At 32.7% G+C, this 10,423-nt stretch overlaps 1 protein-coding gene across 2 annotated transcripts in view; it reads right to left on the reverse strand.

Annotated features, from left to right (window-relative positions):
• LOC119600523 (hexosaminidase D) overlaps positions 1 to 10,168 on the reverse strand; it is an 80,066-nt gene extending 69,898 nt beyond the window's left edge. Inside the window, exons 1-3 of one of the 2 annotated variants that reach the window (XM_037950786.1) lie at positions 3,103 to 3,339; positions 2,729 to 2,793; positions 2,351 to 2,637 (exon numbers count right to left, since the gene is read on the reverse strand). The gene's annotated coding sequence lies outside the window, so the exon portion shown is untranslated. Of the gene's footprint in view, positions 1 to 2,350; positions 2,638 to 2,728; positions 2,794 to 3,102; positions 3,340 to 9,763 lie in introns of those variants that run through there. The other variant, XM_037950785.1, reaches the window with a different exon arrangement.
• Positions 10,169 to 10,423: the final 255 nt, after the last annotated feature.

Below are 10,423 nucleotides of genomic sequence, written 5' to 3' on the forward strand. Positions count from 1 at the left end.
AACACACATCCACAATACATTCACACATCCAAATAAAATAACAAAAAAAACTGCAAAGGTAACGGTAGAAAATCACTTGTCACCGGGGTAACTCAGAACGCATTACGAAATAAGTAACATGATCGTGATAAAATTTAAGAAAAACACAATTTGTTTGTTCAGTTCTAGTTCTAGTTTTAGTTCTATTTCAGTTCAAGTTCAGTTCTAGTTCAGTTCTAGTTCAGTTCTAGTTCAGTCTAGTTCAGTTCTAGTTCAGTTCTAGTTCAGTTCTAGTTCAGTTCTAGTTCAGTTCTAGTTCAGTTCTAGTTCAGTTCTAGTTCAGTTCTAGTTCAGTTCTAGTTCAGTTCTAGTTCAGTTCTAGTTCAGTTCTAGTTCAGTTCTAGTTCAGTTCTAGTTCAGTTCTAGTTCAGTTTCTAGTTCAGTTCTAGTTCAGTTCTAGTTCAGTTCTAGTTCAGTTCTAGTTCAGTTCTAGTTCAGTTCTAGTTCTAGTTCAGTTCTAATTCAGTTCAGTTCCAGTTCAGTTCTAGTTCAGTTCTAGTTCAGTTCTAGTTCAGTTCTAGTTCAGTTCTAGTTCAGTTCTAGTTCAGTTCTAGTTCAGTTCTAGTTCAGTTCTAGTTCAGTTCTAGTTCAGTTCTAGTTCAGTTCTAGTTCAGTTCTAGTTCAGTTCTAGTTCAGTTCTAGTTCAGTTCTAGTTCAGTTCTAGTTCAGTTCTAGTTCAGTTCTAGTTCAGTTCTAGTTCAGTCTAGTTCAGTTCTAGTTCAGTTCTAGTTCAGTTCTAGTTCAGTTCTAGTTCAGTTCTAGTTCAGTTCTAGTTCAGTTCTAGTTCAGTTCTAGTTCAGTTCTAGTTCAGTTCTAGTTCAGTTCTAGTTCAGTTCTAGTTCAGTTCTAGTTCAGTTCTAGTTCAGTTCTAGTTCAGTTCTAGTTCAGTTCTAGTTCAGTTCTAGTTCAGTTCTAGTTCAGTTCTAGTTCAGTTCTAGTTCAGTTCTAGTTCAGTTCTAGTTCAGTTCTAGTTTCAGTTCTAGTTCAGTTCTAGTTCAGTTCTAGTTCAGTTCTAGTTCAGTTCTAGTTCAGTTCTAGTTCAGTTCTAGTTCAGTTCTAGTTCAGTTCTAGTTCAGTTCTAGTTCAGTTCTAGTTCAGTTCTAGTTCAGTTTCTAGTTCAGTTCTAGTTCAGTTCTAGTTCAGTTCTAGTTCAGTTCTAGTTCAGTTCTAGTTCAGTTCAGTTCAGTTCTAGTTCAGTTCTAGTTCAGTTCTAGTTCAGTTCTAGTTCAGTTCTAGTTCAGTTCTAGTTCAGTTCTAGTCAGTTCAGTTCTAGTTCAGTTCTAGTTCAGTTCTAGTTCAGTTCTAGTTCAGTTCTAGTTCAGTTCTAGTTCAGTTCTAGTTCAGTTCCAGTTCAGTTCTAGTTCAGTTCTAGTTCAGTTCTAGTTCAGTTCTAGTTCAGTTTCTAGTTCAGTTCTAGTTCAGTTCTAGTTCAGTTCTAGTTCAGTTCTAGTTCAGTTCTAGTTCAGTTCTAGTTCAGTTCTAGTTCAGTTCTAGTTCAGTTCTAGTTCAGTTCTAGTTCAGTTCTAGTTCAGATCTAGTTCAGATCTAGTTCAGATCTAGTTCAGTTCTAGTTCAGTTCTAGTTCAGTTCTAGTTCAGTTCTAGTTCAGTTCTAGTTCAGTTCTAGTTCAGTTCTAGTTCAGTTCTAGTTCAGTTCTAGTTCAGTTCTAGTTCAGTTCTAGTTCAGTTCTAGTTCAGTTCTAGTTCAGTTCTAGTTCAGTTCTAGTTCAGTTCTAGTTCAGTTCTAGTTCAGTTCTAGTTTCTAGTTCAGTTCTAGTTCAGTTCTAGTTCAGTTCTAGTTCAGTTCTAGTTCAGTTCTAGTTCAGTTTAGTTCAGTTCTAGTTCAGTTCTAGTTCAGTTCTAGTTCAGTTCTAGTTCAGTTCTAGTTCAGTTCTAGTTCAGTTCTAGTTCAGTTCTAGTTCAGTTCTAGTTCAGTTCTAGTTCAGTTCTAGTTCAGTTCTAGTTCAGTTCTAGTTCAGTTCTAGTTCAGTTCTAGTTCAGTTCTAGTTCAGTTCTAGTTCAGTTCTAGTTCAGTTCTAGTTCAGTTCTAGTTCAGTTCTAGTCAGTTCTAGTTCAGTTCTAGTTCAGTTCTAGTTCAGTTCTAGTTCAGTTCTAGTTTCAGTTCTAGTTCAGTTCTAGTTCAGTCATAGTTCAGTTCTAGTTCAGTTCTAGTTCAAAAATCATCGAATCATTTTCATCATCCCTAATACGTATGATTAATATTCGCACTTAATAAAACATATAAAATCACTCATACGTATCCAATAAAATTTTATACTTAATGTTATGAAATTTTTATTGAATTCACTTACTTTGCTTAAATTTTAAGTGTAATCCAGTATGCAAGATTTCAATGTTGAACTTGAAGTTTTAATTAGTTTTGTTTATATCGACAGACCCAATAGTATTCAGCTTTTAATATTGAGCATCTCATTAATAGACTTCATTTATTTATTTATTGTATACGCAAATACATTCATTAAGTTATTTTTCATTTTTTGAACGAAACATTCACAAATTCTTTTAACAAAAAGATAAACACAAATACATACATATTTTTGTTATTTTTTATTTATTTCTCTTATTTTTAATTCTCTGCCTGTAAACAAAAAATCCAAATGAATAAGCGAGCGAGTTGAGGATGAAGAATATAACAAACGACTTTTAGCACCAAAAAGGCGCTTAATTACCATCAAGTGTTTATTCCCCTTGACTTCACAAACCAATGGTAATTTTTGTTTCAGCTTTAGCTCTACTGCTTAAATGCCTTAATATTGTTGGTGTTACTGATGCTGTTGTTGCTGTTCTACTTCAACAGCATTTAAGTGTTGATGTCCGCTTTTAAAATGGAAGAAACGAAAAAAATGTAAAACAACAGCAACATCAACACAAACAACAACAAGCACATTTCCATCCAGCAAAACAAACAAAAACAAAAAAGGAAAAATTTAAAAACAAATTTACAAATAAACGCGCGCAATTTTAATTATACGAGCATCTCGCATAAAATACGATAAAACATTGTTGTCCTGTGCAGCAACAACAATAACACAAACATACGCACACATATACACAGCAATTGTAACGGTATCAAAAGTGTGGCTAACAAATCCACCACACGCATTTACGCACGCACACTAACAAACGTACGCAACCACTTTAAAATTTAACAAACTTCTTATTTTTCAGTCATTTCGAAAACTATTTACCGTTATTATAGTATTTCTTTTTTTACTTTCTTATTTTAATTTCCGCTGATTCCGTCTACACAGCATCCCTGTTTGGAATGACGATAACAACTGAACTGTTTGGGTAAAAAATGTCTAAATGGTTTCAAGGAATAAACGGAAAACACAAAAGAAGTTGTTGCTGATATCTGTAGGTCGTCGAATGCAACATGTTATATCCAACATGTTGGCCAATTAGGGCATATCACAGTACATCACATTTTCAAATTCGAGTTCTGTTCTAGTTTCTGTTCTAGTTCTGTTCTAATTCTGTTCTAATTATGTTCTAATTCTGTTCTAATTTTGTTCTAGTTCTGTTCTAGTTCTGTTCTAGTTCTGTTCTAGTTCTGTTTTAGTTCTGTTCTAGTTCTGTTCTAGTTCTGTTCTAGTTCTGTTCTAGTTATGTTCTAGTTATGTTCTAGTTCTGTTCTAGTTCTGTTCTAGTTCTAGTTCTAGTTCTGTTCTAGTTCTGTTCTAGTTCTGTTCTAGTTCTGTTCTAGTTCTGTTCTAGTTCTGTTCTAGTTCTGTTCTAGTTCTGTTCTAGTTCTGTTCTAGTTCTGTTCTAGTTCTGTTCTAGTTCTGTTCTAGTTTGTTCTAGTTCTGTTCTAGTTCTGTTCTAGTTCTGTTCTAGTTCTGTCTGTTCTAGTTCTGTTCTAGTTCTGTTCTAGTTCTGTTCTAGTTCTGTTCTAGTTCTGTTCTAGTTCTGTTCTAGTTCTGTTCTAGTTCTGTTCTAGTTCTGTTCTAGTTCTGTTCTAGTCTGTTCTAGTTCTGTTCTAGTTCTGTTCTAGTTCTGTTCTAGTTCTGTTCTAGTTCTGTTCTAGTTCTGTTCTAGTTCTGTTCTAGTTCTGTTCTAGTTCTGTTCTAGTTCTGTTCTAGTTCTGTTCTAGTTCTGTTCTAGTTCTGTTCTAGTTCTGTTCTAGTTCTGTTCTAGTTCTGTTCTAGTTCTGTTCTAGTTCTGTTCTAGTTCTGTTCTAGTTCTGTTCTAGTTCTGTTCTAGTTCTGTTCTAGTTCTGTTCTAGTTCTGTTCTAGTTCTGTTCTAGTTCTGTTCTAGTTGTTCTAGTTCTGTTCTAGTTCTGTTCTAGTTCTGTTCTAGTTCTGTTCTAGTTCTGTTCTAGTTCTGTTCTAGTTCTGTTCTAGTTCTGTTCTAGTTCTGTTCTAGTTCTGTTCTAGTTCTGTTCTAGTTCTGTTCTAGTTTCTGTTCTAGTTTCTGTTCTAGTTTGTTCTAGTTCTGTTCTGGTTCTGTATCTAGTTCTGTTCTAGTTCTTTTAGTTGTCTAGTTCTGTTCTAGTTCCGTTCTAGTTCTGTTCTAGTTCTGTTCTAGTTCTGTTCTGTTCTAGTTCTGTTCTAGTTCTGTTCTAGTTATGTTCTAGTTCTGTGTTCTAGTTCTGTTCGAGTTCTGTTCTAGTTCTGTTCTAGTTCTGTTCTAGTTCTGTTCTAGTTCTGTTCTAGTTCTGTTCTAGTTCTGTTCTAGTTCTGTTCTAGTTCTGTTCTAGTTCTGTTCTAGTTCTGTTCTAGTTCTGTTCTAGTTCTGTTCTAGTTCTGTTCTAGTTCTGTTCTAGTTCTGTTCTAGTTTCTAGTTCGTTCTAGTTCTGTTCTAGTTCTGTTTCTGTTCTATTCTAGTTCTGTTCTAGTTCTGTTCTAGTTCTGGTTCTAGTTCTGTTCTAGTTGTTCTAGTCTGTTCTAGTTCTGTTCTAGTTCTGTTTAGTTCTGTTCTAGTTCTGTTCTAGTGTCTAGTTCGTTTAGTTTCTGTTCTAGTTATCCTAGTTCTGTTCTAGTTCTGTTCTAGTTCTATACTAGTTCTATTCTAGTTCTGTTCTAGTTCTGTTCTAGTTCTATTCTAGTTCTATTCTAGTCTATCCTAGTTCTGTCCTAGCTCTGTTGTAGTTCGTTCTATTTCTCTTCTAGTTCTCTTCTAGTTCTGTTCTAGTTCTGTTCTAGTTATGTTCTAATTCTGTTCTATTTAATTTCTAGTTTAATTCTTTTCCTAGTTGAACTAGTTCGAAGCGAACATTTATCTGAATGAGTTGCATGGGTAACGCAATAGTATTTTTGATAATACCATGACTATCGAAGCATCCGCCGCAATGCTCCCATATTAGTGTTTTCAATATTATTTGTGTGATTGTGTATGTATCGTTAAGATTGAGTAGGTTTGAGTATGATGAAAAGCGGATTTAAATGTTGCTTATTTTATTTTTTTTTTTACTTTCACTTGAACACGGAAACTTAGTCTTGTGTAAAGTTTGGCAAATAAAAACCAACAACACTTGATTGCAGGTAGAATATAATTTTTATTTTCCTGCTCTTTCGTCAGAATTGTTGCTCCACAAACGGAAGAAATCACGTGTTTGTGAAACATTAAAGATTTTAAGAAAAGAACAAACAGATTAGTTGGATAATTTATGGAAGACATGCAGCAACTCCTCTATTTATTTTGTGGTTGAAATGGCAAGCAGTAGATAAAAACTAAACTTATTTAAGATAAAATTTTAACAACAACTAATTTTAGGACTTATTTTAGGGATTTAAAAGAATTTATTTAAAATATTTCTTGCAACAAAAGTAACAAGGCAAGGTGGAGGTATAAGCTATTTATATTTTCACCCCAATGTTTCTCTTAACTTTTATATGGTGTTGAGTGCCAGTATAGCTGCCCTTGTATTTGCAACAATAAAAAGTGAAGAGTTGCAACTAAGAAAAAAGAAATTATAATGAAACGCCAGAGGATGTTTACGTGTTGATTGCTGTTTGTTGAAAGACAAAATCTGTGTTAAATATTAGAAGGAAACTGCTGATGCATACTTACATACATACATACAAACGTGCCAATGTGAGGGAAAAGATCTGTGTTTTAAGTATTGTCAAGGGATTATAAAATCCTCTTTTTTATTTCTGAACATACTGCACTTGGTCACACTCATTGTTTAAAACAAAGAGCTGGTGAAACTTTGGATTTTACTTGGGATTAACAAGACAAATCTGTCTTGTGGCAGGGCATAATAGCAGAAGAAAAAATTGTCACAACACATGTGACTAAAGACCGCAATTATATGTTTTTTGAAACTATTTTATAGTTTATGTGTTTGTGTATGTAGTTGTGGTACTTGTGTGTGTGTTAAAGTGTCACTACACTTGCAGAGACTAATTAGCCTACTTAGAAACAATTTACAGAAATTTCCATGTTTAAATAATAAAGGGGTTAGTGATTTAAGGCTTAAAGTACTTTTGTAAATAAAAACTGCAATCACAAAGAGATACGCATAGAGGGGAAACTCAAAATTAATACATTTAAAGAATTTCACCATATTGATTATTGACAACAGGCAAAAAAACTTAAATGCGCAACTATAATGCTTTTATGGTTCATTTCTAGTTCAGTTCTAGATCAGTTGTAGTTCAGTTCTAGTTCAGTTCTAGTTCAGTTCTAGTTCAGTTCTAGTTCAGTTCTAGTTCAGTTGTAGTTCAGTTCTAGTTCAGTTCTAGTTCAGTTCTAGTTCAGTTCTAGTTCAGTTCAGTTCTAGTTCAGTTCTAGTTCAGTTCTAGTTCAGTTCTAGTTCAGTTCTAGTTCAGTTCTAGTTCAGTTCTAGTTCAGTTCTAGTTCAGTTCTAGTTCAGTTCTAGTTCAGTTCTAGTTCAGTTCTAGTTCAGTTCTAGTTCAGTTCTAGTTCAGTTCTAGTTCAGTTCTAGTTCAGTTCTAGTTCAGTTCTAGTTCAGTTCTAGTTCAGTTCTAGTTCAGTTCTAGTTCAGTTCTAGTTCAGTTCTAGTTCAGTTCTAGTTCAGTTCTAGTTCAGTTCTTCAGTTCTAGTTCAGTTCTAGTTCAGTTCTAGTTCAGTTCTAGTTCAGTTCTAGTTCAGTTCTAGTTCAGTTCTAGTTCAGTTCTAGTTCAGTTCTAGTTCAGTTCTAGTTCAGTTCTAGTTCAGTTCTAGTTCAGTTCTAGTTCTAGTCAGTTCTAGTTCAGTTCTAGTTCAGTTCTAGTTCAGTTCTAGTTCAGTTCTAGTTCAGTTCTAGTTCAGTTCTAGTTCAGTTCTAGTTCAGTTCTAGTCAGTTCTAGTTCTAGTTCAGTTCTAGTTCAGTTCTAGTTCAGTTCTAGTTCAGTTCTAGTTCAGTTCTAGTTCAGTTCTAGTTCAGTTCTAGTTCAGTTCTAGTTCAGTTGTAGTTCAGTTGTAGTTCAGTTCTAGTTCAGTTCTAGTTCAGTTCTAGTTCAGTTCTAGTTCAGTTCTAGTTCAGTTCTAGTTCAGTTCTAGTTCAGTTCTAGTTCAGTTCTAGTTCAGTTCTAGTTCAGTTGTAGTTCAGTTGTAGTTCAGTTCTAGTTCAGTTGTAGTTCAGTTCTAGTTCAGTTCTAGTTCAGTTCTAGTTCAGTTCTAGTTCAGTTCTAGTTCAGTTCTAGTTCAGTTCTAGTTCAGTTCTAGTTCAGTTCTAGTTCAGTTCTAGTTCAGTTCTAGTTCAGTTTTAGTTCAGTTCTAGTTCAGTTCTAGTTCAGTTTTAGTTCAGTTCTAGTTCAGTTCTAGTTACATTCTGGTTCACTTATTTTCTGTTCTAAGTTTTAGTTTAGTAGTTCATCTATGTAATTTAAAGAAAGCTTGTTTTTTAAACTAAATCAAATTAATGAGTTTAACTTTTAAAATAACAAAACATTTCTACTTGAATGGTTTATATAACTGTTTTTATTCTAAAAATACTGTTTTTGCTTTATACAAATAGCGGATGTTATTCATATCATAATTTTAAAAATATTTTTTTCTTTAAATTTTATTAGAAAACCAAACGAAATTTTAAAAATAACGCCTTTCTTATATGTAGATATAAAGTATGTACAACAAAAAATATGTGGCATCTCTATAAAAACACAACTCTGTCTAATTCAACTGTAACTAGGGTTCTATAGTTGAAACGACTTTTCGACTTTTTTCATTTAGTTAAAAGTCGATTTTTCGACTTTTTGCATTTCATGAAAAGTCGATTTTTCGATATTTTTTCATTTAATTAAAAGTCGACTTTTAGACTTTTCGACTATAAGTATTTTATAAATAGTCGACTTTTCGACTTTTTTCGACTTTTCGACTTTTTTCGACTTTTCGACTTTTTTCGACTTTTTCCGACTTTTTTCGACTTTTTCCGACTTTTCGATTTTTTCGACTTTTTGACTATTTTCGACTTCTTTCGACTTTTTTCCGACTATTTTTTTGACTTTTTTCGAGTTTTTCCGACTATTTTAGAGTTTTTGACTTTTTTCCACTTTTTTAAAATTTTCGACTTGTTTTTACAATTTTCGAGTTTTCAACTTTTTCCGACTTTTCGACTTTTTCCGACTTTTCGACTTTTTTCGACTTTTTACGACTTTTCGACTTATCGACCTTTTTCGACTTTTTTTCGTCTTTTATTAACAAAGTCGACTTTTCGACTTTTTTCACAGACGATAGTCGAGTTATCGACTTTTTTGGAACAAAATAGTCGACTTCGACTTTTCGACATTTTTCGACAAAAAATCGATTGTTCGATTATTCGAAAGTCGATTTATAGAACCCTAACTGTAACCACACAGTTACCGTTATTCTACAATAAATAACAAAAACAAAATTAGCTGTAAAAGAATGGAAAATGACAACACTATATTTTCTCATAAAATCTTTTAAAAATAACGGTTTCACTGGCAGTTGAAAACAAAAATAACAAACCTTTAGCTTGGCAACTCTTAACAACAGCGGAGAAATGAAAACAAAACAAAACAAAAAAAATTTAGCAAAAACAAGAAAAATATAAACAAAACAAGTAAGAAAGTATAGTCGGGCGTGGCCGAGCATATAATACCCTACACCAGTTATGAATATTAAATGTGATTTATTTTTCATAATAAAGCATTTATCTTCAATATTCCCTTGTTCCGATACATTTAAGCAATTTATAGATGAAAAACTAATTTTCTGAAAGAGGCTTTATATGGGGGCTAGGGGCAAATATGGACCAAGCCTGATAAAATTTTGTGAATATATTTATATTTACATAATATTTTATTGTGCTGAATTTCATCGCGATATTTGTGTTTATAAGCTAATTTGGGACATTCAAGTAATTTTCTGAAGGGGACTTTGTATGGGAGCTAGGGTCAAATGTGGTCCGAACTTTATTAAATTTCGCAGGGTAGTTGTGCCGTATTTTATCGATATATCTGTATATTTAACATAATTATGAGCCCTTTTCGGGGGGTTCTGTTCTATGGGGGCTAGGTGAAATAATGGACCGATTTTAATCGACTCAAAAAACGATTCTAAGCCGATTGGTATACTTTAAGTGGGTCTAGGACGAATATTTTTGTATGTTACAAACATCAGCACAAATCCAATATACCCTCCCCACTAAAGTGGTGTAGGGTATAACAATTTACAGGGACCAATAACCAGACAAAAGAGAATATTATATATATATGTATATAAAAAGAAAATAAAGCAGATTCTTGATAAATTTCTGCAAATAATACTTTTACTTAAACATAAAACTTACCAGATTTTAATTTGCCAACTATATCATTTGTTTTACACTTTCTGATTCACTTTTATTTATTAGATTTTCTTTAATGCTAGCTTTAAAAAACCCAAAAGTTAAACACTACCAAAATACAACACTGTCTCGCAAGAAAGAAATTGTACTAAAGCACAAAGTACAACTAAAGAGAGATAAAGAACAATATTTGCAAATTCTTTTTTTGTATTTCTTATTTATTTTCCATCTCTCGCTGTGCATGGGAAAACAATTAAAAATAAAGTAGAAAAAAAATGCCGGGAGTTAAACAAGCAAATGACAACAACAATAATATATATTTTCCTAATAAAGTTGTGCAATAGAGAGAGACAAATATACAGGGTCATTAACCAATAACCTGTTTATTGCCGTAACGAATGCAAACAACAGAAATCAATATATTAGTCAAGTGATGGGAAATTAGATAAAAAGGAGAATATGAGAAAATTTAATTGATAGGTAGCCAGATGGTTTTTTTATGTCAGAAAGTGTGGATATATAAATTCAAAATAATTGAGGGTTTTTTGGAGGTTTTTTTTTTGAATCACAAAATATCTAATCATTTTATTATCAATTGAAATCTCCTAATAAACTAAAAAACGTTATAAACTAGATAAAAAATAATCAAGAAAGTAATTATCG

This window comes from Lucilia sericata, unplaced genomic scaffold, assembly GCF_015586225.1.
Source record: "Lucilia sericata isolate MDLA Ls3-8-SP2 unplaced genomic scaffold, ASM1558622v1 Contig000116F_arrow, whole genome shotgun sequence".
NCBI classification, from domain to species: Eukaryota; Metazoa; Arthropoda; class Insecta; order Diptera; family Calliphoridae; genus Lucilia; species Lucilia sericata.